Genomic DNA, 27,009 nt, shown 5'->3' with positions numbered 1-27,009 from the left:
TCCCTTTTCAAAGCACCTCCATTGTGTTTTCATTAGTGGCTCTTACCACATGGCCCTTAGAACCGAGGGTACGCATTTCTCCACAATCCCTTCAGCATTTATTGTTTGCACCGTTTTCGCTAATGGCCATTCTGACTGCTGTGAGCTGATAGGTTTTTCTAATTTGGGTTTGCGTGTCTTTAAAAATTCCTAAAATTCAACATTTTCCCACGCCTTTTCCTTTCTGTGAAAAAAAAACAGAAAAAAGTATGAGTACCATATACGTCTTGAATTTGTCTTCTTGGAAGGTTTCCCTCTTTTGAATTTATTACTCGATTTTCGACCCCAGGCCTTTTTTGGAGGGCAGGTGTCATTTACAGAACTGCAACGTTGGTGAATATTTAGGGACCTTTAGCAATGGGTTTAAAGCTGCTGTTAAGGGAAACGGCCACAAGGAGGCAGCATTTCTCCGTTGTCAAATCTGGGTACTAGGGCAGCAGAGTCTTTCTGGAAGTCGTGTTCCTAGGTTGTAAATTAGAATGGAATGTGCTAGGAGAAACCCCCATTAGTGTATGTCTCATTACTTCTTTTTTTTAAAATTTTTTAATTGGGGTATAGATTAGAATATTATTTGTCCTAGGTTTAGAATATCTGGTTCATTTGTACATTATATATGTCTATGCATGTACAGATCCTCTTCCCAGGTAAAATATTACAGTGTTCCGTAGACCTCCCTTGCTATATGGTCGGTCTTTTTGATATACGTATATGATATGAATTTGTATCCATATAGTAACACTGATGTTAATTGATCCATTCCCCCCACCTTTCCTTTTAGATGAGCATAGTTTGTTTTCTAAGTCTGTGAGTGTCTTTCTCTGTGGAAATAGGTTCATTTGTGTCAGTTATTAGATAACGCCTATAAGTGATATCATAGGATAGAGGTCTTTTGCTTTCCGACTTACCTCATGTCTTGTGATTATCTCCAGGCTCATCTGTGGTGCCTCAAAGAGCAGTGTTTCATTGTTTTCCATGGCTAAGATTCCATCGTGTACATGGACCACTACTTTTTATCCATTCACCTGTTGATGGACATTTTGGTAGCTTCACTGTCTTGGCTATTGTGAATAAGGCTGCAGTGCAGCTTTTGCAGCCTGTGTCTTCTCGATTCTGGTCTTCTCAGGTGACAGACCCAGTGGTTCACCTGCTGGATTGAATGGTACCTCAATTTTTCCTTTTCAACGCAGCTCCTTTCTGTTCTCATTATTGGCTGTTACCCTTTCATATCTCACCAGCAAGTAGAGGGTACAGAGTTCTCTAAAACGCCTGCAGCCTTTATTGTTTGTAGACCTTTTGCTGATGGTCAGTCGACTGGGGAGAGTTGAAACCTTTTTGTAGATTAGATTGCATGAGTCTAATACTTCCTGAGGTTGAGCTTTTATCCATTTTCCTTTTCTTTAAAGAGAGTGAGTAAAACTTACCACCTCATACTATCTTCCTGAAAGATTTGCCTATTTTGAATTTTTTTGTTCGTTCCCCACCTCAGCACAATTTTGGAGGGCAGGTGTCCTTTACTGCCCCAAGTCCTTGTGAATGTTCAGTGACCATTAGCTGTGGGTTTAAAGCCGCTCTTGTGGGAAACGGCCGCAAGGCGGCAGCATTTCTCCTTTACCAAATCTGGTTACTAGGGCAACAGAGCCTTAATGGAAGTCGTGTTGTAGGTTGTAAATTAGAATGGAATGTGCCGGGAAAAAGCCCTTTATGTTTATGGCTCATTACTTCTTATGCGTATTTTTAACTCTTTTTTATTTTTTATCACAGCAAATTTGATTACAACGTTTTGTTTATTCTAGGTGTGCAAGATGTGGTTCTTTCACAAATATACATATATCTATTATTCGTCGGATCCTATTTCCATGTAGATTATGAGAGAATATTGGGTTGTCCTCTCTTGGTATTCCGTAGGTATTTGGTGATTATATATTTCACATGTGTTTGTATATCTCTGTTAACCCCAATGTCGGAATGTATCTACTCCTCACACCTTTCCATTTGGTGAACCATAAGTTTAATGAACCTGTGATTGCCCTTCTCTGTGGAAATATTTTCACTGGTATCGAATTTTAGGTAACACCTATAAGTGATATGATAGGACCTGTGTCTTTCGCTTTCTCACTTACCACAAGTTGCGTGATTACTTCTAGACTCACCTATGGTGCTGCAAATGGCATTGTTTCATTCTTTCGCTAACTAATATTCCATCTCGACATGTAGCAGTTCTTCCTGGTCCACCCATCTGTTGGTGGACTTTTTGGTTACTTCCATATCTTGGCTATTGTAATACTGTGCAGTGCACATTTGTCTGCCTGTGTCTTTCCAATTCTGTCTTCCTAGGTTATAGGTCCAGGAATGGGCCGGCTGGATCATACGGGAGCTCAATGTTTACCTTTTAAAGGCCCCTCCATTCTGTTCTCATTAGTGGCTCTTTCCAGGTTATGTCCCTCTTAAAGTTCACGGTATGCATTTCTCCACAACACCTTCAGCATTTACTGTTTATAGATTTCTTGCTGATGGCGATTCTGACTGGTGTGAGCTGATACCAATTTGTGGTTGAATTTGCATGTGTGTCATATTCCGTTGAAATTGGCCTGTAAGGCATGTCCGTTTTACTTTTCAAACTGTGATTACAGCTTAGTTCTTCAAAGTGTTTGCTTCAAGTATGTGTCACATTTTAAAATGTTTTGGCCATTACTTCCCTCAAGACATTTTGAGGGCAGGTTTCACTTACAGCCCTGCAGTACATGTTCATATGAAGTGACCATTAGCACAGGCTTTACAGCTGTTTTTGCAGGTAACGGCCAGAGGGCGGCATCCTTTCTACGTTCCCCACTCTGGTAACTAGGGAAACAGACCTCCCGGCCAGCGGTGTTCCTCGCTGATAAATTTGAGTGGAATGTGCCCGGGTAAACCCACAGAAGCTGATATCTCCTTCCTTTTTTTGTTTTTTAAATTTAATTTATAGTTTTTATTGGAGAAATATTCCATTGTGTACATAGACCACTTCTTCTTGGTTCCTTCCTCTGATGATGGACATTTTCATTGCTTCCAAGTGATGGCTATAGTAAATATTGCTGGAGTGCAGGATTGCCAGCCTGTGACTTTTTGATTCTCATTGTCTCAGGAGATAGGCCCAGCAGTGGGTGTGATTGATGGACTGGTAGCTCAATGTTTCCCTTTTCAAAGCACCTCCATTGTGTTTTCATTAGTGGCTCTTACCACATGGCCCTTAGAACCGAGGGTACGCATTTCTCCACAATCCCTTCAGCATTTATTCTTTGCACCGTTTTCGCTAATGGCCATTCTGACTGCTGTGAGCTGATAGGTTTTTCTAATTTGGGTTTGCATGTCTTTAGAAATTCCTAAAATTCAACATTTTCCCACGCCTTTTCCTTTCTGTGAAAAAAAAACAGAAAAAATATGAGTACCATATAGGTCTTGAATTTGTCTTCTTGGAAGGTTGCCCTCTTTTGAATTTATTACTCGATTTTCGACCCCAGGCCTTTTTTGGAGGGCAGGTGTCATTTACAGAACTGCAACGTTGGTGAATATTTAGGGACCTTTAGCAATGGGTTTAAAGCTGCTGTTAAGGGAAACGGCCACAAGGAGGCAGCATTTCTCCGTTGTCAAATCTGGGTACTAGGGCAGCAGAGTCTTTCTGGAAGTCGTGTTCCTAGACTGTAAATTAGAATGGAATGTGCTAGGAGAAACCCCCATTAGTGTATGTCTCATTACTTCTTTTTTTTTTAAATTTTTTAATTGGGGTATATATTAGAATATTATTTGTCCTAGGTTTAGAATATCTGGTTCATTTGTACATTATATATGTCTATGCATGTACAGATCCTCTTCCCAGGTAAAATATTACAGTGTTCCGTAGACCTCCCTTGCTATATGGTCGGTCTTTTTGATATACGTATATGATATGAATTTGTATCCATATAGTAACACTGATGTTAATTGATCCATTCCCCCCACCTTTCCTTTTAGATGAGCATAGTTTGTTTTCTAAGTCTGTGAGTGCCTTTCTCTGTGGAAATAGGTTCATTTGTGTCAGTTACTAGATAACGCCTATAAGTGATATCATAGGATAGAGGTCTTTTGCTTTCCGACTTACCTCATGTCTTGTGATTATCTCCAGGCTCATCTGTGGTGCCTCAAAGAGCAGTGTTTCATTGTTTTCCATGGCTAAGATTCCATCGTGTACATGGACCACTACTTTTTATCCATTCACCTGTTGATGGACATTTTGGTAGCTTCACTGTCTTGGCTATTGTGAATAAGGCTGCAGTGCAGCTTTTGCAGCCTGTGTCTTCTCGATTCTGGTCTTCTCAGGTGACAGACCCAGTGGTTCACCTGCTGGATTGAATGGTACCTCAATTTTTCCTTTTCAACGCAGCTCCTTTCTGTTCTCATTATTGGCTGTTACCCTTTCACATCTCACCAGCAAGTAGAGGGTACAGAGTTCTCTAAAACGCCTGCAGCCTTTATTGTTTGTAGACCTTTTGCTGATGGTCAGTCGACTGGGGAGAGTTGAAACCTTTTTGTAGATTAGATTGCATGAGTCTAATACTTCCTGAGGTTGAGCTTTTATCCATTTTCCTTTTCTTTAAAGAGAGTGAGTAAAACTTACCACCTCATACTATCTTCCTGAAAGATTTGCCTGTTTTGAATTTTTTTGTTCATTCCCCACCTCAGCACAATTTTGGAGGGCAGGTGTCCTTTACTGCCCCAAGTCCTTGTGAATGTTCAGTGACCATTAGCTGTGGGTTTAAAGCCGCTCTTGTGGGAAACGGCCGCAAGGCGGCAGCATTTCTCCTTTACCAAATCTGGTTACTAGGGCAACAGAGCCTTAATGGAAGTCGTGTTGTAGGTTGTAAATTAGAATGGAATGTGCCGGGAAAAAGCCCTTTATGTTTATGGCTCATTACTTCTTATGCGTATTTTTAACTCTTTTTTATTTTTTATCACAGCAAATTTGATTACAACGTTTTGTTTATTCTAGGTGTGCAAGATGTGGTTCTTTCACAAATATACATATATCTATTATTCGTCGGATCCTATTTCCATGTAGATTATGAGAGAATATTGGGTTGTCCTCTCTTGGCATTCCGTAGGTATTTGGTGATTATATATTTCACATGTGTTTGTATATCTCTGTTAACCCCAATGTCGGAATGTATCTACTCCTCACACCTTTCCATTTGGTGAACCATAAGTTTAATGAACCTGTGATTGCCCTTCTCTGTGGAAATATCTTCACTGGTATCGAATTTTAGGTAACACCTATAAGTGATATGATAGGACCTGTGTCTTTCGCTTTCTCACTTACCACAAGTTGCGTGATTACTTCTAGACTCACCTATGGTGCTGCAAATGGCATTGTTTCATTCTTTCGCTAACTAATATTCCATCTCGACATGTAGCAGTTCTTCCTGGTCCACCCATCTGTTGGTGGACTTTTTGGTTACTTCCATATCTTGGCTATTGTAATACTGTGCAGTGCACATTTGCCTGCCTGTGTCTTTCCAATTCTGTCTTCCTAGGTTATAGGTCCAGGAATGGGCCGGCTGGATCATACGGGAGCTCAATGTTTACCTTTTAAAGGCCCCTCCATTCTGTTCTCATTAGTGGCTCTTTCCAGGTTATGTCCCACTTAAAGTTCACGGTATGCATTTCTCCACAACACCTTCAGCATTTACTGTTTATAGATTTCTTGCTGATGGCGATTCTGACTGGTGTGAGCTGATACCAATTTGTGGTTGAATTTGCATGTGTGTCATATTCCGTTGAAATTGGCCTGTAAGGCATGTCCGTTTTATTTTTCAAACTGTGATTACAGCGTAGTTCTTCAAAGTGTTTGCTTCAAGTATGTGTCACATTTTAAAATGTTTTGGCCATTACTTCCCTCAAGACATTTTGAGGGCAGGTTTCACTTACAGCCCTGCAGTACATGTTCATATGAAGTGACCATTAGCACAGGCTTTACAGCTGTTTTTGCAGGTAACGGCCAGAGGGCGGCATCCTTTCTACGTTCCCCACTCTGGTAACTAGGGAAACAGACCTCCCGGCCAGCGGTGTTCCTCGCTGATAAATTAGAGTGGAATGTGCCCGGGTAAACCCACAGAAGCTGATATCTCCTTCCTTTTGTTTGTTTTTTAAATTTAATTTATAGTTTTTATTGGAGAAATATTCCATTGTGTACATGGACCACTTCTTCTTGGTTCCTTCCTCTGATGATAGACATTTTCTTTGCTTCCAAGTGATGGCTATAGTAAATATTGCTGGAGTGCAGGATTGCCAGCCTGTGACTTTTTGATTCTCATTGTCTCAGGAGATAGGCCCAGCAGTGGGTGTGATTGATGGACTGGTAGCTCAATGTTTCCCTTTTCAAAGCACCTCCATTGTGTTTTCATTAGTGGCTCTTACCACATGGCCCTTAGAACCGAGGGTACGCATTTCTCCACAATCCCTTCAGCATTTATTGTTTGCACCGTTTTCGCTAATGGCCATTCTGACTGCTGTGAGCTGATAGGTTTTTCTAATTTGGGTTTGCATGTCTTTAAAAATTCCTAAAATTCAACATTTTTCCACGCCTTTTCCTTTCTGTGAAAAAAAAACAGAAAAAAGTATGAGTACCATATACGTCTTGAAATTGTCTTCTTGGAAGGTTGCCCTCTTTTGAATTTATTACTCGATTTTCGACCCCAGGCCTTTTTTGGAGGGCAGGTGTCATTTACAGAACTGCAACGTTGGTGAATATTTAGGGACCTTTAGCAATGGGTTTAAAGCTGCTGTTAAGGGAAACGGCCACAAGGAGGCAGCATTTCTCCGTTGTCAAATCTGGGTACTAGGGCAGCAGAGTCTTTCTGGAAGTCGTGTTCCTAGGTTGTAAATTAGAATGGAATGTGCTAGGAGAAACCCCCATTAGTGTATGTCTCATTACTTCTTTTTTTTTTAATTTTTTAATTGGGGTATAGATTAGAATATTATTTGTCCTAGGTTTACAATATCTGGTTCATTTGTACATTATATATGTCTATGCATGTACAGATCCTCTTCCCAGGTAAAATATTACAGAGTGTTCCGTAGACCTCCCTTGCTATAGGGTCGGTCTTTTTGATATACGTATATGATATGAATTTGTATCCATATAGTAACACTGATGTTAATTGATCCATTCCCCCCCACCTTTCCTTTTAGATGAGCATAGTTTGTTTTCTAAGTCTGTGAGTGTCTTTCTCTGTGGAAATAGGTTCATTTGTGTCAGTTATTAGATAACGCCTATAAGTGATATCATAGGATAGAGGTCTTTTGCTTTCCGACTTACCTCATGTCTTGTGATTATCTCCAGGCTCATCTGTGGTGCCTCAAAGAGCAGTGTTTCATTGTTTTCCATGGCTGAGATTCCATCGTGTACATGGACCACTACTTTTTATCCATTCACCTGTTGATGGACATTTTGGTAGCTTCACTGTCTTGGCTATTGTGAATGAGGGTGCAGTGCAGCTTTTGCAGCCTGTGTCTTCTCGATTCTGGTCTTCTCAGGTGACAGACCCAGTGGTTCACCTGCTGGATTGAATGGTACCTCAATTTTTCCTTTTCAACGCAGCTCCTTTCTGTTCTCATTATTGGCTGTTACCCTTTCACATCTCACCAGCAAGTAGAGGGTACAGAGTTCTCTAAAACGCCTGCAGCCTTTATTGTTTGTAGACCTTTTGCTGATGGTCAGTCGACTGGGGAGAGTTGAAACCTTTTTGTAGATTAGATTGCATGAGTCTAATACTTCCTGAGGTTGAGCTTTTATCCATTTTCCTTTTCTTTAAAGAGAGTGAGTAAAACTTACCACCTCATACTATCTTCCTGAAAGATTTGCCTGTTTTGAATTTTTTTGTTCATTCCCCACCTCAGCACAATTTCGGAGGGCAGGTGTCCTTTACTGCCCCAAGTCCTTGTGAATGTTCAGTGACCATTAGCTGTGGGTTTAAAGCCGCTCTTGTGGGAAACGGCCGCAAGGTGGCAGCATTTCTCCTTTACCAAATCTGGTTACTAGGGCAACAGAGCCTTAATGGAAGTCGTGTTGTAGGTTGTAAATTAGAATGGAATGTGCCGGGAAAAAGCCCTTTATGTTTATGGCTCATTACTTCTTATGCGTATTTTTAACTCTTTTTTATTTTTTATCACAGCAAATTTGATTACAACGTTTTGTTTATTCTAGGTGTGCAAGATGTGGTTCTTTCACAAATATACATATATCTATTATTCGTCGGATCCTATTTCCATGTAGATTATGAGAGAATATTGGGTTGTCCTCTCTTGGCATTCCGTAGGTATTTGGTGATTATATATTTCACATGTGTTTGTATATCTCTGTTAACCCCAATGTCGGAATGTATCTACTCCTCACACCTTTCCATTTGGTGAACCATAAGTTTAATGAACCTGTGATTGCCCTTCTCTGTGGAAATATCTTCACTGGTATCGAATTTTAGGTAACACCTATAAGTGATATGATAGGACCTGTGTCTTTCGCTTTCTCACTTACCACAAGTTGCTTGATTACTTCTAGACTCACCTATGGTGCTGCAAATGGCATTGTTTCATTCTTTCGCTAACTAATATTCCATCTCGACATGTAGCAGTTCTTCCTGGTCCACCCATCTGTTGGTGGACTTTTTGGTTACTTCCATATCTTGGCTATTGTAATACTGTGCAGTGCACATTTGCCTGCCTGTGTCTTTCCAATTCTGTCTTCCTAGGTTATAGGTCCAGGAATGGGCCGGCTGGATCATACGGGAGCTCAATGTTTACCTTTTAAAGGCCCCTCCATTCTGTTCTCATTAGTGGCTCTTTCCAGGTTATGTCCCACTTAAAGTTCACGGTATGCATTTCTCCACAACACCTTCAGCATTTACTGTTTATAGATTTCTTGCTGATGGCGATTCTGACTGGTGTGAGCTGATACCAATTTGTGGTTGAATTTGCATGTGTGTCATATTCCGTTGAAATTGGCCTGTAAGGCATGTCCGTTTTATTTTTCAAACTGTGATTACAGCTTAGTTCTTCAAAGTGTTTGCTTCAAGTATGTGTCACATTTTAAAATGTTTTGGCCATTACTTCCCTCAAGACATTTTGAGGGCAGGTTTCACTTACAGCCCTGCAGTACATGTTCATATGAAGTGACCATTAGCACAGGCTTTACAGCTGTTTTTGCAGGTAACGGCCAGAGGGCGGCATCCTTTCTACGTTCCCCACTCTGGTAACTAGGGAAACAGACCTCCCGGCCAGCGGTGTTCCTCGCTGATAAATTAGAGTGGAATGTGCCCGGGTAAACCCACAGAAGCTGATATCTCCTTCCTTTTGTTTGTTTTTTAAATTTAATTTATAGTTTTTATTGGAGAAATATTCCATTGTGTACATGGACCACTTCTTCTTGGTTCCTTCCTCTGATGATGGACATTTTCTTTGCTTCCAAGTGATGGCTATAGTAAATATTGCTGGAGTGCAGGATTGCCAGCCTGTGACTTTTTGATTCTCATTGTCTCAGGAGATAGGCCCAGCAGTGGGTGTGATTGATGGACTGGTAGCTCAATGTTTCCCTTTTCAAAGCACCTCCATTGTGTTTTCATTAGTGGCTCTTACCACATGGCCCTTAGAACCGAGGGTACGCATTTCTCCACAATCCCTTCAGCATTTATTGTTTGCACCGTTTTCGCTAATGGCCATTCTGACTGCTGTGAGCTGATAGGTTTTTCTAATTTGGGTTTGCATGTCTTTAAAAATTCCTAAAATTCAACATTTTCCCACGCCTTTTCCTTTCTGTGAAAAAAAAACAGAAAAAATATGAGTACCATATAGGTCTTGAATTTGTCTTCTTGGAAGGTTGCCCTCTTTTGAATTTATTACTCGATTTTCGACCCCAGGCCTTTTTTGGAGGGCAGGTGTCATTTACAGAACTGCAACGTTGGTGAATATTTAGGGACCTTTAGCAATGGGTTTAAAGCTGCTGTTAAGGGAAACGGCCACAAGGAGGCAGCATTTCTCCGTTGTCAAATCTGGGTACTAGGGCAGCAGAGTCTTTCTGGAAGTCGTGTTCCTAGACTGTAAATTAGAATGGAATGTGCTAGGAGAAACCCCCATTAGTGTATGTCTCATTACTTCTTTTTTTTTAAAATTTTTTAATTGGGGTATATATTAGAATATTATTTGTCCTAGGTTTAGAATATCTGGTTCATTTGTACATTATATATGTCTATGCATGTACAGATCCTCTTCCCAGGTAAAATATTACAGTGTTCCGTAGACCTCCCTTGCTATATGGTCGGTCTTTTTGATATACGTATATGATATGAATTTGTATCCATATAGTAACACTGATGTTAATTGATCCATTCCCCCCACCTTTCCTTTTAGATGAGCATAGTTTGTTTTCTAAGTCTGTGAGTGCCTTTCTCTGTGGAAATAGGTTCATTTGTGTCAGTTACTAGATAACGCCTATAAGTGATATCATAGGATAGAGGTCTTTTGCTTTCCGACTTACCTCATGTCTTGTGATTATCTCCAGGCTCATCTGTGGTGCCTCAAAGAGCAGTGTTTCATTGTTTTCCATGGCTAAGATTCCATCGTGTACATGGACCACTACTTTTTATCCATTCACCTGTTGATGGACATTTTGGTAGCTTCACTGTCTTGGCTATTGTGAATAAGGCTGCAGTGCAGCTTTTGCAGCCTGTGTCTTCTCGATTCTGGTCTTCTCAGGTGACAGACCCAGTGGTTCACCTGCTGGATTGAATGGTACCTCAATTTTTCCTTTTCAACGCAGCTCCTTTCTGTTCTCATTATTGGCTGTTACCCTTTCACATCTCACCAGCAAGTAGAGGGTACAGAGTTCTCTAAAACGCCTGCAGCCTTTATTGTTTGTAGACCTTTTGCTGATGGTCAGTCGACTGGGGAGAGTTGAAACCTTTTTGTAGATTAGATTGCATGAGTCTAATACTTCCTGAGGTTGAGCTTTTATCCATTTTCCTTTTCTTTAAAGAGAGTGAGTAAAACTTACCACCTCATACTATCTTCCTGAAAGATTTGCCTGTTTTGAATTTTTTTGTTCATTCCCCACCTCAGCACAATTTTGGAGGGCAGGTGTCCTTTACTGCCCCAAGTCCTTGTGAATGTTCAGTGACCATTAGCTGTGGGTTTAAAGCCGCTCTTGTGGGAAACGGCCGCAAGGCGGCAGCATTTCTCCTTTACCAAATCTGGTTACTAGGGCAACAGAGCCTTAATGGAAGTCGTGTTGTAGGTTGTAAATTAGAATGGAATGTGCCGGGAAAAAGCCCTTCATGGTTATGGCTCATTACTTCTTATGCGTATTTTTAACTCTTTTTTATTTTTTATCACAGCAAATTTGATTACAACGTTTTGTTTATTCTAGGTGTGCAAGATGTGGTTCTTTCACAAATATACATGTATCTATTATTCGTCGGATCCTTTTTCCATGTAGATTATGAGAGAATATTGAGTAGTCCTCTCTTGGTATTCCGTAGGTATTTGGTGATTATATATTTCACATGTGTTTGTATATCTCTGTTAACCCCAATGTCGTAATGTATCTACTCCTCACACCTTTCCATTTGGTGAACCATAAGTTTAATGAACCTGTGATTGCCCTTCTCTGTGGAAATATCTTCATTGGTATCGAATTTTAGGTAACACCTATAAGTGATATGATAGGACCTGTGTCTTTCGCTTTCTCACTTACCACAAGTTGCGTGATTACTTCTAGACTCACCTATGGTGCTGCAAATGGCATTGTTTCATTCTTTCGCTAACTAATATTCCATCTCGACATGTAGCAGTTCTTCCTGGTCCACCCATCTGTTGGTGGACTTTTTGGTTACTTCCATATCTTGGCTATTGTAATACTGTGCAGTGCACATTTGTCTGCCTGTGTCTTTCCAATTCTGTCTTCCTAGGTTATAGGTCCAGGAATGGGCCGGCTGGATCATACGGGAGCTCAATGTTTACCTTTTAAAGGCCCCTCCATTCTGTTCTCATTAGTGGCTCTTTCCAGGTTATGTCCCTCTTAAAGTTCACGGTATGCATTTCTCCACAACACCTTCAGCATTTACTGTTTATAGATTTCTTGCTGATGGCGATTCTGACTGGTGTGAGCTGATACCAATTTGTGGTTGAATCTGCATGTGTGTCATATTCCGTTGAAATTGGCCTGTAAGGCATGTCCGTTTTATTTTTCAAACTGTGATTACAGCTTAGTTCTTCAAAGTGTTTGCTTCAAGTATGTGTCACATTTTAAAATGTTTTGGCCATTACTTCCCTCAAGACATTTTGAGGGCAGGTTTCACTTACAGCCCTGCAGTACTTGTTCATATGAAGTGACCATTAGCACAGGCTTTACAGCTGCTTTTGCAGGTAACGGCCAGAGGGCGGCATCCTTTCTACGATCCCCACTCTGGTAACTAGGGAAACAGACCTCCCGGCCAGCGGTGTTCCTCGCTGATAAATTAGAGTGGAATGTGCCCGGGTAAACCCACAGAAGCTGATATCTCCTTCCTTTTGTTTGTTTTTTTAAATTTAATTTATAGTTTTTATTGGAGAAATATTCCATTGTGTACATGGACCACTTCTTCTTGGTTCCTTCCTCTGATGATGGACATTTTCATTGCTTCCAAGTGATGGCTATAGTAAATATTGCTGGAGTGCAGGATTGCCAGCCTGTGACTTTTTGATTCTCATTGTCTCAGGAGATAGGCCCAGCAGTGGGTGTGATTGATGGACTGGTAGCTCAATGTTTCCCTTTTCAAAGCACCTCCATTGTGTTTTCATTAGTGGCTCTTACCACATGGCCCTTAGAACCGAGGGTACGCATTTCTCCACAATCCCTTCAGCATTTATTGTTTGCACCGTTTTCGCTAATGGCCATTCTGACTGCTGTGAGCTGATAGGTTTTTCTAATTTGGGTTTGCATGTCTTTAAAAATTCCTAAAATTCAACATTTTCCCACGCCTTTTCCTTTCTGTGAAAAAAAAACAGAAAAAAGTATGAGTACCATATACGTCTTGAATTTGTCTTCTTGGAAGGTTGCCCTCTTTTGAATTTATTACTCGATTTTCGACCCCAGGCCTTTTTTGGAGGGCAGGTGTCATTTACAGAACTGCAACGTTGGTGAATATTTAGGGACCTTTAGCAATGGGTTTAAAGCTGCTGTTAAGGGAAACGGCCACAAGGAGGCAGCATTTCTCCGTTGTCAAATCTGGGTACTAGGGCAGCAGAGTCTTTCTGGAAGTCGTGTTCCTAGGTTGTAAATTAGAATGGAATGTGCCGGGAAAAAGCCCTTCATGGTTATGGCTCATTACTTCTTATGCGTATTTTTAACTCTTTTTTATTTTTTATCACAGCAAATTTGATTACAACGTTTTGTTTATTCTAGGTGTGCAAGATGTGGTTCTTTCACAAATATACATGTATCTATTATTCGTCGGATCCTTTTTCCATGTAGATTATGAGAGAATATTGAGTAGTCCTCTCTTGGTATTCCGTAGGTATTTGGTGATTATATATTTCACATGTGTTTGTATATCTCTGTTAACCCCAATGTCGTAATGTATCTACTCCTCACACCTTTCCATTTGGTGAACCATAAGTTTAATGAACCTGTGATTGCCCTTCTCTGTGGAAATATCTTCATTGGTATCGAATTTTAGGTAACATCTATAAGTGATATGATAGGACCTGTGTCTTTCGCTTTCTCACTTACCACAAGTTGCGTGATTACTTCTAGACTCACCTATGGTGCTGCAAATGGCATTGTTTCATTCTTTCGCTAACTAATATTCCATCTCGACATGTAGCAGTTCTTCCTGGTCCACCCATCTGTTGGTGGACTTTTTGGTTACTTCCATATCTTGGCTATTGTAATACTGTGCAGTGCACATTTGTCTGCCTGTGTCTTTCCAATTCTGTCTTCCTAGGTTATAGGTCCAGGAATGGGCCGGCTGGATCATACGGGAGCTCAATGTTTACCTTTTAAAGGCCCCTCCATTCTGTTCTCATTAGTGGCTCTTTCCAGGTTATGTCCCTCTTAAAGTTCACGGTATGCATTTCTCCACAACACCTTCAGCATTTACTGTTTATAGATTTCTTGCTGATGGCGATTCTGACTGGTGTGAGCTGATACCAATTTGTGGTTGAATCTGCATGTGTGTCATATTCCGTTGAAATTGGCCTGTAAGGCATGTCCGTTTTATTTTTCAAACTGTGATTACAGCTTAGTTCTTCAAAGTGTTTGCTTCAAGTATGTGTCACATTTTAAAATGTTTTGGCCATTACTTCCCTCAAGACATTTTGAGGGCAGGTTTCACTTACAGCCCTGCAGTACTTGTTCATATGAAGTGACCATTAGCACAGGCTTTACAGCTGCTTTTGCAGGTAACGGCCAGAGGGCGGCATCCTTTCTACGATCCCCACTCTGGTAACTAGGGAAACAGACCTCCCGGCCAGCGGTGTTCCTCGCTGATAAATTAGAGTGGAATGTGCCCGGGTAAACCCACAGAAGCTGATATCTCCTTCCTTTTGTTTGTTTTTTTAAATTTAATTTATAGTTTTTATTGGAGAAATATTCCATTGTGTACATGGACCACTTCTTCTTGGTTCCTTCCTCTGATGATGGACATTTTCATTGCTTCCAAGTGATGGCTATAGTAAATATTGCTGGAGTGCAGGATTGCCAGCCTGTGACTTTTTGATTCTCATTGTCTCAGGAGATAGGCCCAGCAGTGGGTGTGATTGATGGACTGGTAGCTCAATGTTTCCCTTTTCAAAGCACCTCCATTGTGTTTTCATTAGTGGCTCTTACCACATGGCCCTTAGAACCGAGGGTACGCATTTCTCCACAATCCCTTCAGCATTTATTGTTTGCACCGTTTTCGCTAATGGCCATTCTGACTGCTGTGAGCTGATAGGTTTTTCTAATTTGGGTTTGCATGTCTTTAAAAATTCCTAAAATTCAACATTTTCCCACGCCTTTTCCTTTCTGTGAAAAAAAAACAGAAAAAAGTATGAGTACCATATACGTCTTGAATTTGTCTTCTTGGAAGGTTGCCCTCTTTTGAATTTATTACTCGATTTTCGACCCCAGGCCTTTTTTGGAGGGCAGGTGTCATTTACAGAACTGCAACGTTGGTGAATATTTAGGGACCTTTAGCAATGGGTTTAAAGCTGCTGTTAAGGGAAACGGCCACAAGGAGGCAGCATTTCTCCGTTGTCAAATCTGGGTACTAGGGCAGCAGAGTCTTTCTGGAAGTCGTGTTCCTAGGTTGTAAATTAGAATGGAATGTGCTAGGAGAAACCCCCATTAGTGTATGTCTCATTACTTCTTTTTTTTTAAATTTTTTAATTGGGGTATAGATTAGAATATTATTTGTCCTAGGTTTACAATATCTGGTTCATTTGTACATTATATATGTCTATGCATGTACAGATCCTCTTCCCAGGTAAAATATTACAGAGTGTTCCGTAGACCTCCCTTGCTATAGGGTCGGTCTTTTTGATATACGTATATGATATGAATTTGTATCCATATAGTAACACTGATGTTAATTGATCCATTCCCCCCCACCTTTCCTTTTAGATGAGCATAGTTTGTTTTCTAAGTCTGTGAGTGTCTTTCTCTGTGGAAATAGGTTCATTTGTGTCAGTTATTAGATAACGCCTATAAGTGATATCATAGGATAGAGGTCTTTTGCTTTCCGACTTACCTCATGTCTTGTGATTATCTCCAGGCTCATCTGTGGTGCCTCAAAGAGCAGTGTTTCATTGTTTTCCATGGCTAAGATTCCATCGTGTACATGGACCACTACTTTTTATCCATTCACCTGTTGATGGACATTTTGGTAGCTTCACTGTCTTGGCTATTGTGAATAAGGCTGCAGTGCAGCTTTTGCAGCCTGTGTCTTCTCGATTCTGGTCTTCTCAGGTGACAGACCCAGTGGTTCACCTGCTGGATTGAATGGTCCCTCAATTTTTCCTTTTCAACGCAGCTCCTTTCTGTTCTCATTATTGGCTGTTACCCTTTCACATCTCACCAGCAAGTAGAGGGTACAGAGTTCTCTAAAACGCCTGCAGCCTTTATTGTTTGTAGACCTTTTGCTGATGGTCAGTCGACTGGGGAGAGTTGAAACCTTTTTGTAGATTAGATTGCATGAGTCTAATACTTCCTGAGGTTGAGCTTTTATCCATTTTCCTTTTCTTTAAAGAGAGTGAGTAAAACTTACCACCTCATACTATCTTCCTGAAAGATTTGCCTGTTTTGAATTTTTTTGTTCATTCCCCACCTCAGCACAATTTTGGAGGGCAGGTGTCCTTTACTGCCCCAAGTCCTTGTGAATGTTCAGTGACCATTAGCTGTGGGTTTAAAGCCGCTCTTGTGGGAAACGGCCGCAAGGCGGCAGCATTTCTCCTTTACCAAATCTGGTTACTAGGGCAACAGAGCCTTAATGGAAGTCGTGTTGTAGGTTGTAAATTAGAATGGAATGTGCCGGGAAAAAGCCCTTCATGGTTATGGCTCATTACTTCTTATGCGTATTTTTAACTCTTTTTTATTTTTTATCACAGCAAATTTGATTACAACGTTTTGTTTATTCTAGGTGTGCAAGATGTGGTTCTTTCACAAATATACATGTATCTATTATTCGTCGGATCCTTTTTCCATGTAGATTATGAGAGAATATTGAGTAGTCCTCTCTTGGTATTCCGTAGGTATTTGGTGATTATATATTTCACATGTGTTTGTATATCTCTGTTAACCCCAATGTCGTAATGTATCTACTCCTCACACCTTTCCATTTGGTGAACCATAAGTTTAATGAACCTGTGATTGCCCTTCTCTGTGGAAATATCTTCATTGGTATCGAATTTTAGGTAACATCTATAAGTGATATGATAGGACCTGTGTCTTTCGCTTTCTCACTTACCACAAGTTGCGTGATTACTTCTAGACTCACCTATGGTGCTGCAAATGGCATTGTTTCATTCTTTCGCTAACTAATATTCCATCTCGACATGTAGCAGTTCTTCCTGGTCCACCCATCTGTTGGTGGACTTTTTGGTTACTTCCATATCTTGGCTATTGTAATACTGTGCAGTGCACATTTGTCTGCCTGTGTCTTTCCAATTCTGTCTTCCTAGGTTATAGGTCCAGGAATGGGCCGGCTGGATCATACGGGAGCTCAATGTTTACCTTTTAAAGGCCCCTCCATTCTGTTCTCATTAGTGGCTCTTTCCAGGTTATGTCCCTCTTAAAGTTCACGGTATGCATTTCTCCACAACACCTTCAGCATTTACTGTTTATAGATTTCTTGCTGATGGCGATTCTGACTGGTGTGAGCTGATACCAATTTGTGGTTGAATTTGCATGTGTGTCATATTCCGTTGAAATTGGCCTGTAAGGCATGTCCGTTTTATTTTTCAAACTGTGATTACAGCTTAGTTCTTCAAAGTGTTTGCTTCAAGTATGTGTCACATTTTAAAATGTTTTGGCCATTACTTCCCTCAAGACATTTTGAGGGCAGGTTTCACTTACAGCCCTGCAGTACTTGTTCATATGAAGTGACCATTAGCACAGGCTTTACAGCTGCTTTTGCAGGTAACGGCCAGAGGGCGGCATCCTTTCTACGATCCCCACTCTGGTAACTAGGGAAACAGACCTCCAGGCCAGCGGTGTTCCTCGCTGATAAATTAGAGTGGAATGTGCCCGGGTAAACCCACAGAAGCTGATATCTCCTTCCTTTTGTTTGTTTTTTTAAATTTAATTTATAGTTTTTATTGGAGAAATATTCCATTGTGTACATGGACCACTTCTTCTTGGTTCCTTCCTCTGATGATGGACATTTTCATTGCTTCCAAGTGATGGCTATAGTAAATATTGCTGGAGTGCAGGATTGCCAGCCTGTGACTTTTTGATTCTCATTGTCTCAGGAGATAGGCCCAGCAGTGGGTGTGATTGATGGACTGGTAGCTCAATGTTTCCCTTTTCAAAGCACCTCCATTGTGTTTTCATTAGTGGCTCTTACCACATGGCCCTTAGAACCGAGGGTACGCATTTCTCCACAATCCCTTCAGCATTTATTGTTTGCACCGTTTTCGCTAATGGCCATTCTGACTGCTGTGAGCTGATAGGTTTTTCTAATTTGGGTTTGCGTGTCTTTAAAAATTCCTAAAATTCAACATTTTCCCACGCCTTTTCCTTTCTGTGAAAAAAAAAACAGAAAAAAGTATGAGTACCATATACGTCTTGAATTTGTCTTCTTGGAAGGTTGCCCTCTTTTGAATTTATTACTCGATTTTCGACCCCAGGCCTTTTTTGGAGGGCAGGTGTCATTTACAGAACTGCAACGTTGGTGAATATTTAGGGACCTTTAGCAATGGGTTTAAAGCTGCTGTTAAGGGAAACGGCCACAAGGAGGCAACATTTCTCCGTTGTCAAATCTGGGTACTAGGGCAGCAGAGTCTTTCTGGAAGTCGTGTTCCTAGGTTGTAAATTAGAATGGAATGTGCTAGGAGAAACCCCCATTAGTGTGTCTCATTACTTCTTTTTTTTTAAATTTTTTAATTGGGGTATAGATTAGAATATTATTTGTCCTAGGTTTACAATATCTGGTTCATTTGTACATTATATATGTCTATGCATGTACAGATCCTCTTCCCAGGTAAAATATTACAGAGTGTTCCGTAGACCTCCCTTGCTATAGGGTCGGTCTTTTTGATATACGTATATGATATGAATTTGTATCCATATAGTAACACTGATGTTAATTGATCCATTCCCCCCCACCTTTCCTTTTAGATGAGCATAGTTTGTTTTCTAAGTCTGTGAGTGTCTTTCTCTGTGGAAATAGGTTCATTTGTGTCAGTTATTAGATAACGCCTATAAGTGATATCATAGGATAGAGGTCTTTTGCTTTCCGACTTACCTCATGTCTTGTGATTATCTCCAGGCTCATCTGTGGTGCCTCAAAGAGCAGTGTTTCATTGTTTTCCATGGCTAAGATTCCATCGTGTACATGGACCACTACTTTTTATCCATTCACCTGTTGATGGACATTTTGGTAGCTTCACTGTCTTGGCTATTGTGAATAAGGCTGCAGTGCAGCTTTTGCAGCCTGTGTCTTCTCGATTCTGGTCTTCTCAGGTGACAGACCCAGTGGTTCACCTGCTGGATTGAATGGTACCTCAATTTTTCCTTTTCAACGCAGCTCCTTTCTGTTCTCATTATTGGCTGTTACCCTTTCACATCTCACCAGCAAGTAGAGGGTACAGAGTTCTCTAAAACGCCTGCAGCCTTTATTGTTTGTAGACCTTTTGCTGATGGTCAGTCGACTGGGGAGAGTTGAAACCTTTTTGTAGATTAGATTGCATGAGTCTAATACTTCCTGAGGTTGAGCTTTTATCCATTTTCCTTTTCTTTAAAGAGAGTGAGTAAAACTTACCACCTCATACTATCTTCCTGAAAGATTTGCCTGTTTTGAATTTTTTTGTTCATTCCCCACCTCAGCACAATTTTGGAGGGCAGGTGTCCTTTACTGCCCCAAGTCCTTGTGAATGTTCAGTGACCATTAGCTGTGGGTTTAAAGCCGCTCTTGTGGGAAACGGCCGCAAGGCGGCAGCATTTCTCCTTTACCAAATCTGGTTACTAGGGCAACAGAGCCTTAATGGAAGTCGTGTTGTAGGTTGTAAATTAGAATGGAATGTGCCGGGAAAAAGCCCTTCATGGTTATGGCTCATTACTTCTTATGCGTATTTTTAACTCTTTTTTATTTTTTATCACAGCAAATTTGATTACAACGTTTTGTTTATTCTAGGTGTGCAAGATGTGGTTCTTTCACAAATATACATGTATCTATTATTCGTCGGATCCTTTTTCCATGTAGATTATGAGAGAATATTGAGTAGTCCTCTCTTGGTATTCCGTAGGTATTTGGTGATTATATATTTCACATGTGTTTGTATATCTCTGTTAACCCCAATGTCGTAATGTATCTACTCCTCACACCTTTCCATTTGGTGAACCATAAGTTTAATGAACCTGTGATTGCCCTTCTCTGTGGAAATATCTTCATTGGTATCGAATTTTAGGTAACATCTATAAGTGATATGATAGGACCTGTGTCTTTCGCTTTCTCACTTACCACAAGTTGCGTGATTACTTCTAGACTCACCTATGGTGCTGCAAATGGCATTGTTTCATTCTTTCGCTAACTAATATTCCATCTCGACATGTAGCAGTTCTTCCTGGTCCACCCATCTGTTGGTGGACTTTTTGGTTACTTCCATATCTTGGCTATTGTAATACTGTGCAGTGCACATTTGTCTGCCTGTGTCTTTCCAATTCTGTCTTCCTAGGTTATAGGTCCAGGAATGGGCCGGCTGGATCATACGGGAGCTCAATGTTTACCTTTTAAAGGCCCCTCCATTCTGTTCTCATTAGTGGCTCTTTCCAGGTTATGTCCCTCTTAAAGTTCACGGTATGCATTTCTCCACAACACCTTCAGCATTTACTGTTTATAGATTTCTTGCTGATGGCGATTCTGACTGGTGTGAGCTGATACCAATTTGTGGTTGAATTTGCATGTGTGTCATATTCCGTTGAAATTGGCCTGTAAGGCATGTCCGTTTTATTTTTCAAACTGTGATTACAGCTTAGTTCTTCAAAGTGTTTGCTTCAAGTATGTGTCACATTTTAAAATGTTTTGGCCATTACTTCCCTCAAGACATTTTGAGGGCAGGTTTCACTTACAGCCCTGCAGTACTTGTTCATATGAAGTGACCATTAGCACAGGCTTTACAGCTGCTTTTGCAGGTAACGGCCAGAGGGCGGCATCCTTTCTACGATCCCCACTCTGGTAACTAGGGAAACAGACCTCCCGGCCAGCGGTGTTCCTCGCTGATAAATTAGAGTGGAATGTGCCCGGGTAAACCCACAGAAGCTGATATCTCCTTCCTTTTGTTTGTTTTTTTAAATTTAATTTATAGTTTTTATTGGAGAAATATTCCATTGTGTACATGGACCACTTCTTCTTGGTTCCTTCCTCTGATGATGGACATTTTCATTGCTTCCAAGTGATGGCTATAGTAAATATTGCTGGAGTGCAGGATTGCCAGCCTGTGACTTTTTGATTCTCATTGTCTCAGGAGATAGGCCCAGCAGTGGGTGTGATTGATGGACTGGTAGCTCAATGTTTCCCTTTTCAAAGCACCTCCATTGTGTTTTCATTAGTGGCTCTTACCACATGGCCCTTAGAACCGAGGGTACGCATTTCTCCACAATCCCTTCAGCATTTATTGTTTGCACCGTTTTCGCTAATGGCCATTCTGACTGCTGTGAGCTGATAGGTTTTTCTAATTTGGGTTTGCGTGTCTTTAAAAATTCCTAAAATTCAACATTTTCCCACGCCTTTTCCTTTCTGTGAAAAAAAAACAGAAAAAAGTATGAGTACCATATACGTCTTGAATTTGTCTTCTTGGAAGGTTGCCCTCTTTTGAATTTATTACTCGATTTTCGACCCCAGGCCTTTTTTGGAGGGCAGGTGTCATTTACAGAACTGCAACGTTGGTGAATATTTAGGGACCTTTAGCAATGGGTTTAAAGCTGCTGTTAAGGGAAACGGCCACAAGGAGGCAGCATTTCTCCGTTGTCAAATCTGGGTACTAGGGCAGCAGAGTCTTTCTGGAAGTCGTGTTCCTAGGTTGTAAATTAGAATGGAATGTGCTAGGAGAAACCCCCATTAGTGTATGTCTCATTACTTCTTTTTTTTAAAATTTTTTAATTGGGGTATAGATTAGAATATTATTTGTCCTAGGTTTAGAATATCTGGTTCATTTGTACATTATATATGTCTATGCATGTACAGATCCTCTTCCCAGGTAAAATATTACAGTGTTCCGTAGACCTCCCTTGCTATATGGTCGGTCTTTTTGATATACGTATATGATATGAATTTGTATCCATATAGTAACACTGATGTTAATTGATCCATTCCCCCCACCTTTCCTTTTAGATGAGCATAGTTTGTTTTCTAAGTCTGTGAGTGCCTTTCTCTGTGGAAATAGGTTCATTTGTGTCAGTTACTAGATAACGCCTATAAGTGATATCATAGGATAGAGGTCTTTTGCTTTCCGACTTACCTCATGTCTTGTGATTATCTCCAGGCTCATCTGTGGTGCCTCAAAGAGCAGTGTTTCATTGTTTTCCATGGCTAAGATTCCATCGTGTACATGGACCACTACTTTTTATCCATTCACCTGTTGATGGACATTTTGGTAGCTTCACTGTCTTGGCTATTGTGAATAAGGCTGCAGTGCAGCTTTTGCAGCCTGTGTCTTCTCGATTCTGGTCTTCTCAGGTGACAGACCCAGTGGTTCACCTGCTGGATTGAATGGTCCCTCAATTTTTCCTTTTCAACGCAGCTCCTTTCTGTTCTCATTATTGGCTGTTACCCTTTCACATCTCACCAGCAAGTAGAGGGTACAGAGTTCTCTAAAACGCCTGCAGCCTTTATTGTTTGTAGACCTTTTGCTGATGGTCAGTCGACTGGGGAGAGTTGAAACCTTTTTGTAGATTAGATTGCATGAGTCTAATACTTCCTGAGGTTGAGCTTTTATCCATTTTCCTTTTCTTTAAAGAGAGTGAGTAAAACTTACCACCTCATACTATCTTCCTGAAAGATTTGCCTGTTTTGAATTTTTTTGTTCATTCCCCACCTCAGCACAATTTTGGAGGGCAGGTGTCCTTTACTGCCCCAAGTCCTTGTGAATGTTCAGTGACCATTAGCTGTGGGTTTAAAGCCGCTCTTGTGGGAAACGGCCGCAAGGCGGCAGCATTTCTCCTTTACCAAATCTGGTTACTAGGGCAACAGAGCCTTAATGGAAGTCGTGTTGTAGGTTGTAAATTAGAATGGAATGTGCCGGGAAAAAGCCCTTTATGTTTATGGCTCATTACTTCTTATGCGTATTTTTAACTCTTTTTTATTTTTTATCACAGCAAATTTGATTACAACGTTTTGTTTATTCTAGGTGTGCAAGATGTGGTTCTTTCACAAATATACATATATCTATTATTCGTCGGATCCTATTTCCATGTAGATTATGAGAGAATATTGGGTTGTCCTCTCTTGGCATTCCGTAGGTATTTGGTGATTATATATTTCACATGTGTTTGTATATCTCTGTTAACCCCAATGTCGGAATGTATCTACTCCTCACACCTTTCCATTTGGTGAACCATAAGTTTAATGAACCTGTGATTGCCCTTCTCTGTGGAAATATCTTCACTGGTATCGAATTTTAGGTAACACCTATAAGTGATATGATAGGACCTGTGTCTTTCGCTTTCTCACTTACCACAAGTTGCGTGATTACTTCTAGACTCACCTATGGTGCTGCAAATGGCATTGTTTCATTCTTTCGCTAACTAATATTCCATCTCGACATGTAGCAGTTCTTCCTGGTCCACCCATCTGTTGGTGGACTTTTTGGTTACTTCCATATCTTGGCTATTGTAATACTGTGCAGTGCACATTTGCCTGCCTGTGTCTTTCCAATTCTGTCTTCCTAGGTTATAGGTCCAGGAATGGGCCGGCTGGATCATACGGGAGCTCAATGTTTACCTTTTAAAGGCCCCTCCATTCTGTTCTCATTAGTGGCTCTTTCCAGGTTATGTCCCACTTAAAGTTCACGGTATGCATTTCTCCACAACACCTTCAGCATTTACTGTTTATAGATTTCTTGCTGATGGCGATTCTGACTGGTGTGAGCTGATACCAATTTGTGGTTGAATTTGCATGTGTGTCATATTCCGTTGAAATTGGCCTGTAAGGCATGTCCGTTTTATTTTTCAAACTGTGATTACAGCTTAGTTCTTCAAAGTGTTTGCTTCAAGTATGTGTCACATTTTAAAATGTTTTGGCCATTACTTCCCTCAAGACATTTTGAGGGCAGGTTTCACTTACAGCCCTGCAGTACATGTTCATATGAAGTGACCATTAGCACAGGCTTTACAGCTGTTTTTGCAGGTAACGGCCAGAGGGCGGCATCCTTTCTACGTTCCCCACTCTGGTAACTAGGGAAACAGACCTCCCGGCCAGCGGTGTTCCTCGCTGATAAATTAGAGTGGAATGTGCCCGGGTAAACCCACAGAAGCTGATATCTCCTTCCTTTTGTTTGTTTTTTAAATTTAATTTATAGTTTTTATTGGAGAAATATTCCATTGTGTACATGGACCACTTCTTCTTGGTTCCTTCCTCTGATGATAGACATTTTCTTTGCTTCCAAGTGATGGCTATAGTAAATATTGCTGGAGTGCAGGATTGCCAGCCTGTGACTTTTTGATTCTCATTGTCTCAGGAGATAGGCCCAGCAGTGGGTGTGATTGATGGACTGGTAGCTCAATGTTTCCCTTTTCAAAGCACCTCCATTGTGTTTTCATTAGTGGCTCTTACCACATGGCCCTTAGAACCGAGGGTACGCATTTCTCCACAATCCCTTCAGCATTTATTGTTTGCACCGTTTTCGCTAATGGCCATTCTGACTGCTGTGAGCTGATAGGTTTTTCTAATTTGGGTTTGCATGTCTTTAAAAATTCCTAAAATTCAACATTTTTCCACGCCTTTTCCTTTCTGTGAAAAAAAAACAGAAAAAAGTATGAGTACCATATACGTCTTGAAATTGTCTTCTTGGAAGGTTGCCCTCTTTTGAATTTATTACTCGATTTTCGACCCCAGGCCTTTTTTGGAGGGCAGGTGTCATTTACAGAACTGCAACGTTGGTGAATATTTAGGGACCTTTAGCAATGGGTTTAAAGCTGCTGTTAAGGGAAACGGCCACAAGGAGGCAGCATTTCTCCGTTGTCAAATCTGGGTACTAGGGCAGCAGAGTCTTTCTGGAAGTCGTGTTCCTAGGTTGTAAATTAGAATGGAATGTGCTAGGAGAAACCCCCATTAGTGTATGTCTCATTACTTCTTTTTTTTTAAATTTTTTAATTGGGGTATAGATTAGAATATTATTTGTCCTAGGTTTACAATATCTGGTTCATTTGTACATTATATATGTCTATGCATGTACAGATCCTCTTCCCAGGTAAAATATTACAGAGTGTTCCGTAGACCTCCCTTGCTATAGGGTCGGTCTTTTTGATATACGTATATGATATGAATTTGTATCCATATAGTAACACTGATGTTAATTGATCCATTCCCCCCCACCTTTCCTTTTAGATGAGCATAGTTTGTTTTCTAAGTCTGTGAGTGTCTTTCTCTGTGGAAATAGGTTCATTTGTGTCAGTTATTAGATAACGCCTATAAGTGATATCATAGGATAGAGGTCTTTTGCTTTCCGACTTACCTCATGTCTTGTGATTATCTCCAGGCTCATCTGTGGTGCCTCAAAGAGCAGTGTTTCATTGTTTTCCATGGCTGAGATTCCATCGTGTACATGGACCACTACTTTTTATCCATTCACCTGTTGATGGACATTTTGGTAGCTTCACTGTCTTGGCTATTGTGAATGAGGGTGCAGTGCAGCTTTTGCAGCCTGTGTCTTCTCGATTCTGGTCTTCTCAGGTGACAGACCCAGTGGTTCACCTGCTGGATTGAATGGTACCTCAATTTTTCCTTTTCAACGCAGCTCCTTTCTGTTCTCATTATTGGCTGTTACCCTTTCACATCTCACCAGCAAGTAGAGGGTACAGAGTTCTCTAAAACGCCTGCAGCCTTTATTGTTTGTAGACCTTTTGCTGATGGTCAGTCGACTGGGGAGAGTTGAAACCTTTTTGTAGATTAGATTGCATGAGTCTAATACTTCCTGAGGTTGAGCTTTTATCCATTTTCCTTTTCTTTAAAGAGAGTGAGTAAAACTTACCACCTCATACTATCTTCCTGAAAGATTTGCCTGTTTTGAATTTTTTTGTTCATTCCCCACCTCAGCACAATTTCGGAGGGCAGGTGTCCTTTACTGCCCCAAGTCCTTGTGAATGTTCAGTGACCATTAGCTGTGGGTTTAAAGCCGCTCTTGTGGGAAACGGCCGCAAGGTGGCAGCATTTCTCCTTTACCAAATCTGGTTACTAGGGCAACAGAGCCTTAATGGAAGTCGTGTTGTAGGTTGTAAATTAGAATGGAATGTGCCGGGAAAAAGCCCTTTATGTTTATGGCTCATTACTTCTTATGCGTATTTTTAACTCTTTTTTATTTTTTATCACAGCAAATTTGATTACAACGTTTTGTTTATTCTAGGTGTGCAAGATGTGGTTCTTTCACAAATATACATATATCTATTATTCGTCGGATCCTATTTCCATGTAGATTATGAGAGAATATTGGGTTGTCCTCTCTTGGCATTCCGTAGGTATTTGGTGATTATATATTTCACATGTGTTTGTATATCTCTGTTAACCCCAATGTCGGAATGTATCTACTCCTCACACCTTTCCATTTGGTGAACCATAAGTTTAATGAACCTGTGATTGCCCTTCTCTGTGGAAATATCTTCACTGGTATCGAATTTTAGGTAACACCTATAAGTGATATGATAGGACCTGTGTCTTTCGCTTTCTCACTTACCACAAGTTGCTTGATTACTTCTAGACTCACCTATGGTGCTGCAAATGGCATTGTTTCATTCTTTCGCTAACTAATATTCCATCTCGACATGTAGCAGTTCTTCCTGGTCCACCCATCTGTTGGTGGACTTTTTGGTTACTTCCATATCTTGGCTATTGTAATACTGTGCAGTGCACATTTGCCTGCCTGTGTCTTTCCAATTCTGTCTTCCTAGGTTATAGGTCCAGGAATGGGCCGGCTGGATCATACGGGAGCTCAATGTTTACCTTTTAAAGGCCCCTCCATTCTGTTCTCATTAGTGGCTCTTTCCAGGTTATGTCCCACTTAAAGTTCACGGTATGCATTTCTCCA

Source organism: Eubalaena glacialis, chromosome 5 (genome assembly GCF_028564815.1).
Source record: "Eubalaena glacialis isolate mEubGla1 chromosome 5, mEubGla1.1.hap2.+ XY, whole genome shotgun sequence".
NCBI classification, from domain to species: domain Eukaryota; kingdom Metazoa; phylum Chordata; class Mammalia; order Artiodactyla; family Balaenidae; genus Eubalaena; species Eubalaena glacialis.
This window is presented reverse-complemented; position numbering follows the sequence as displayed.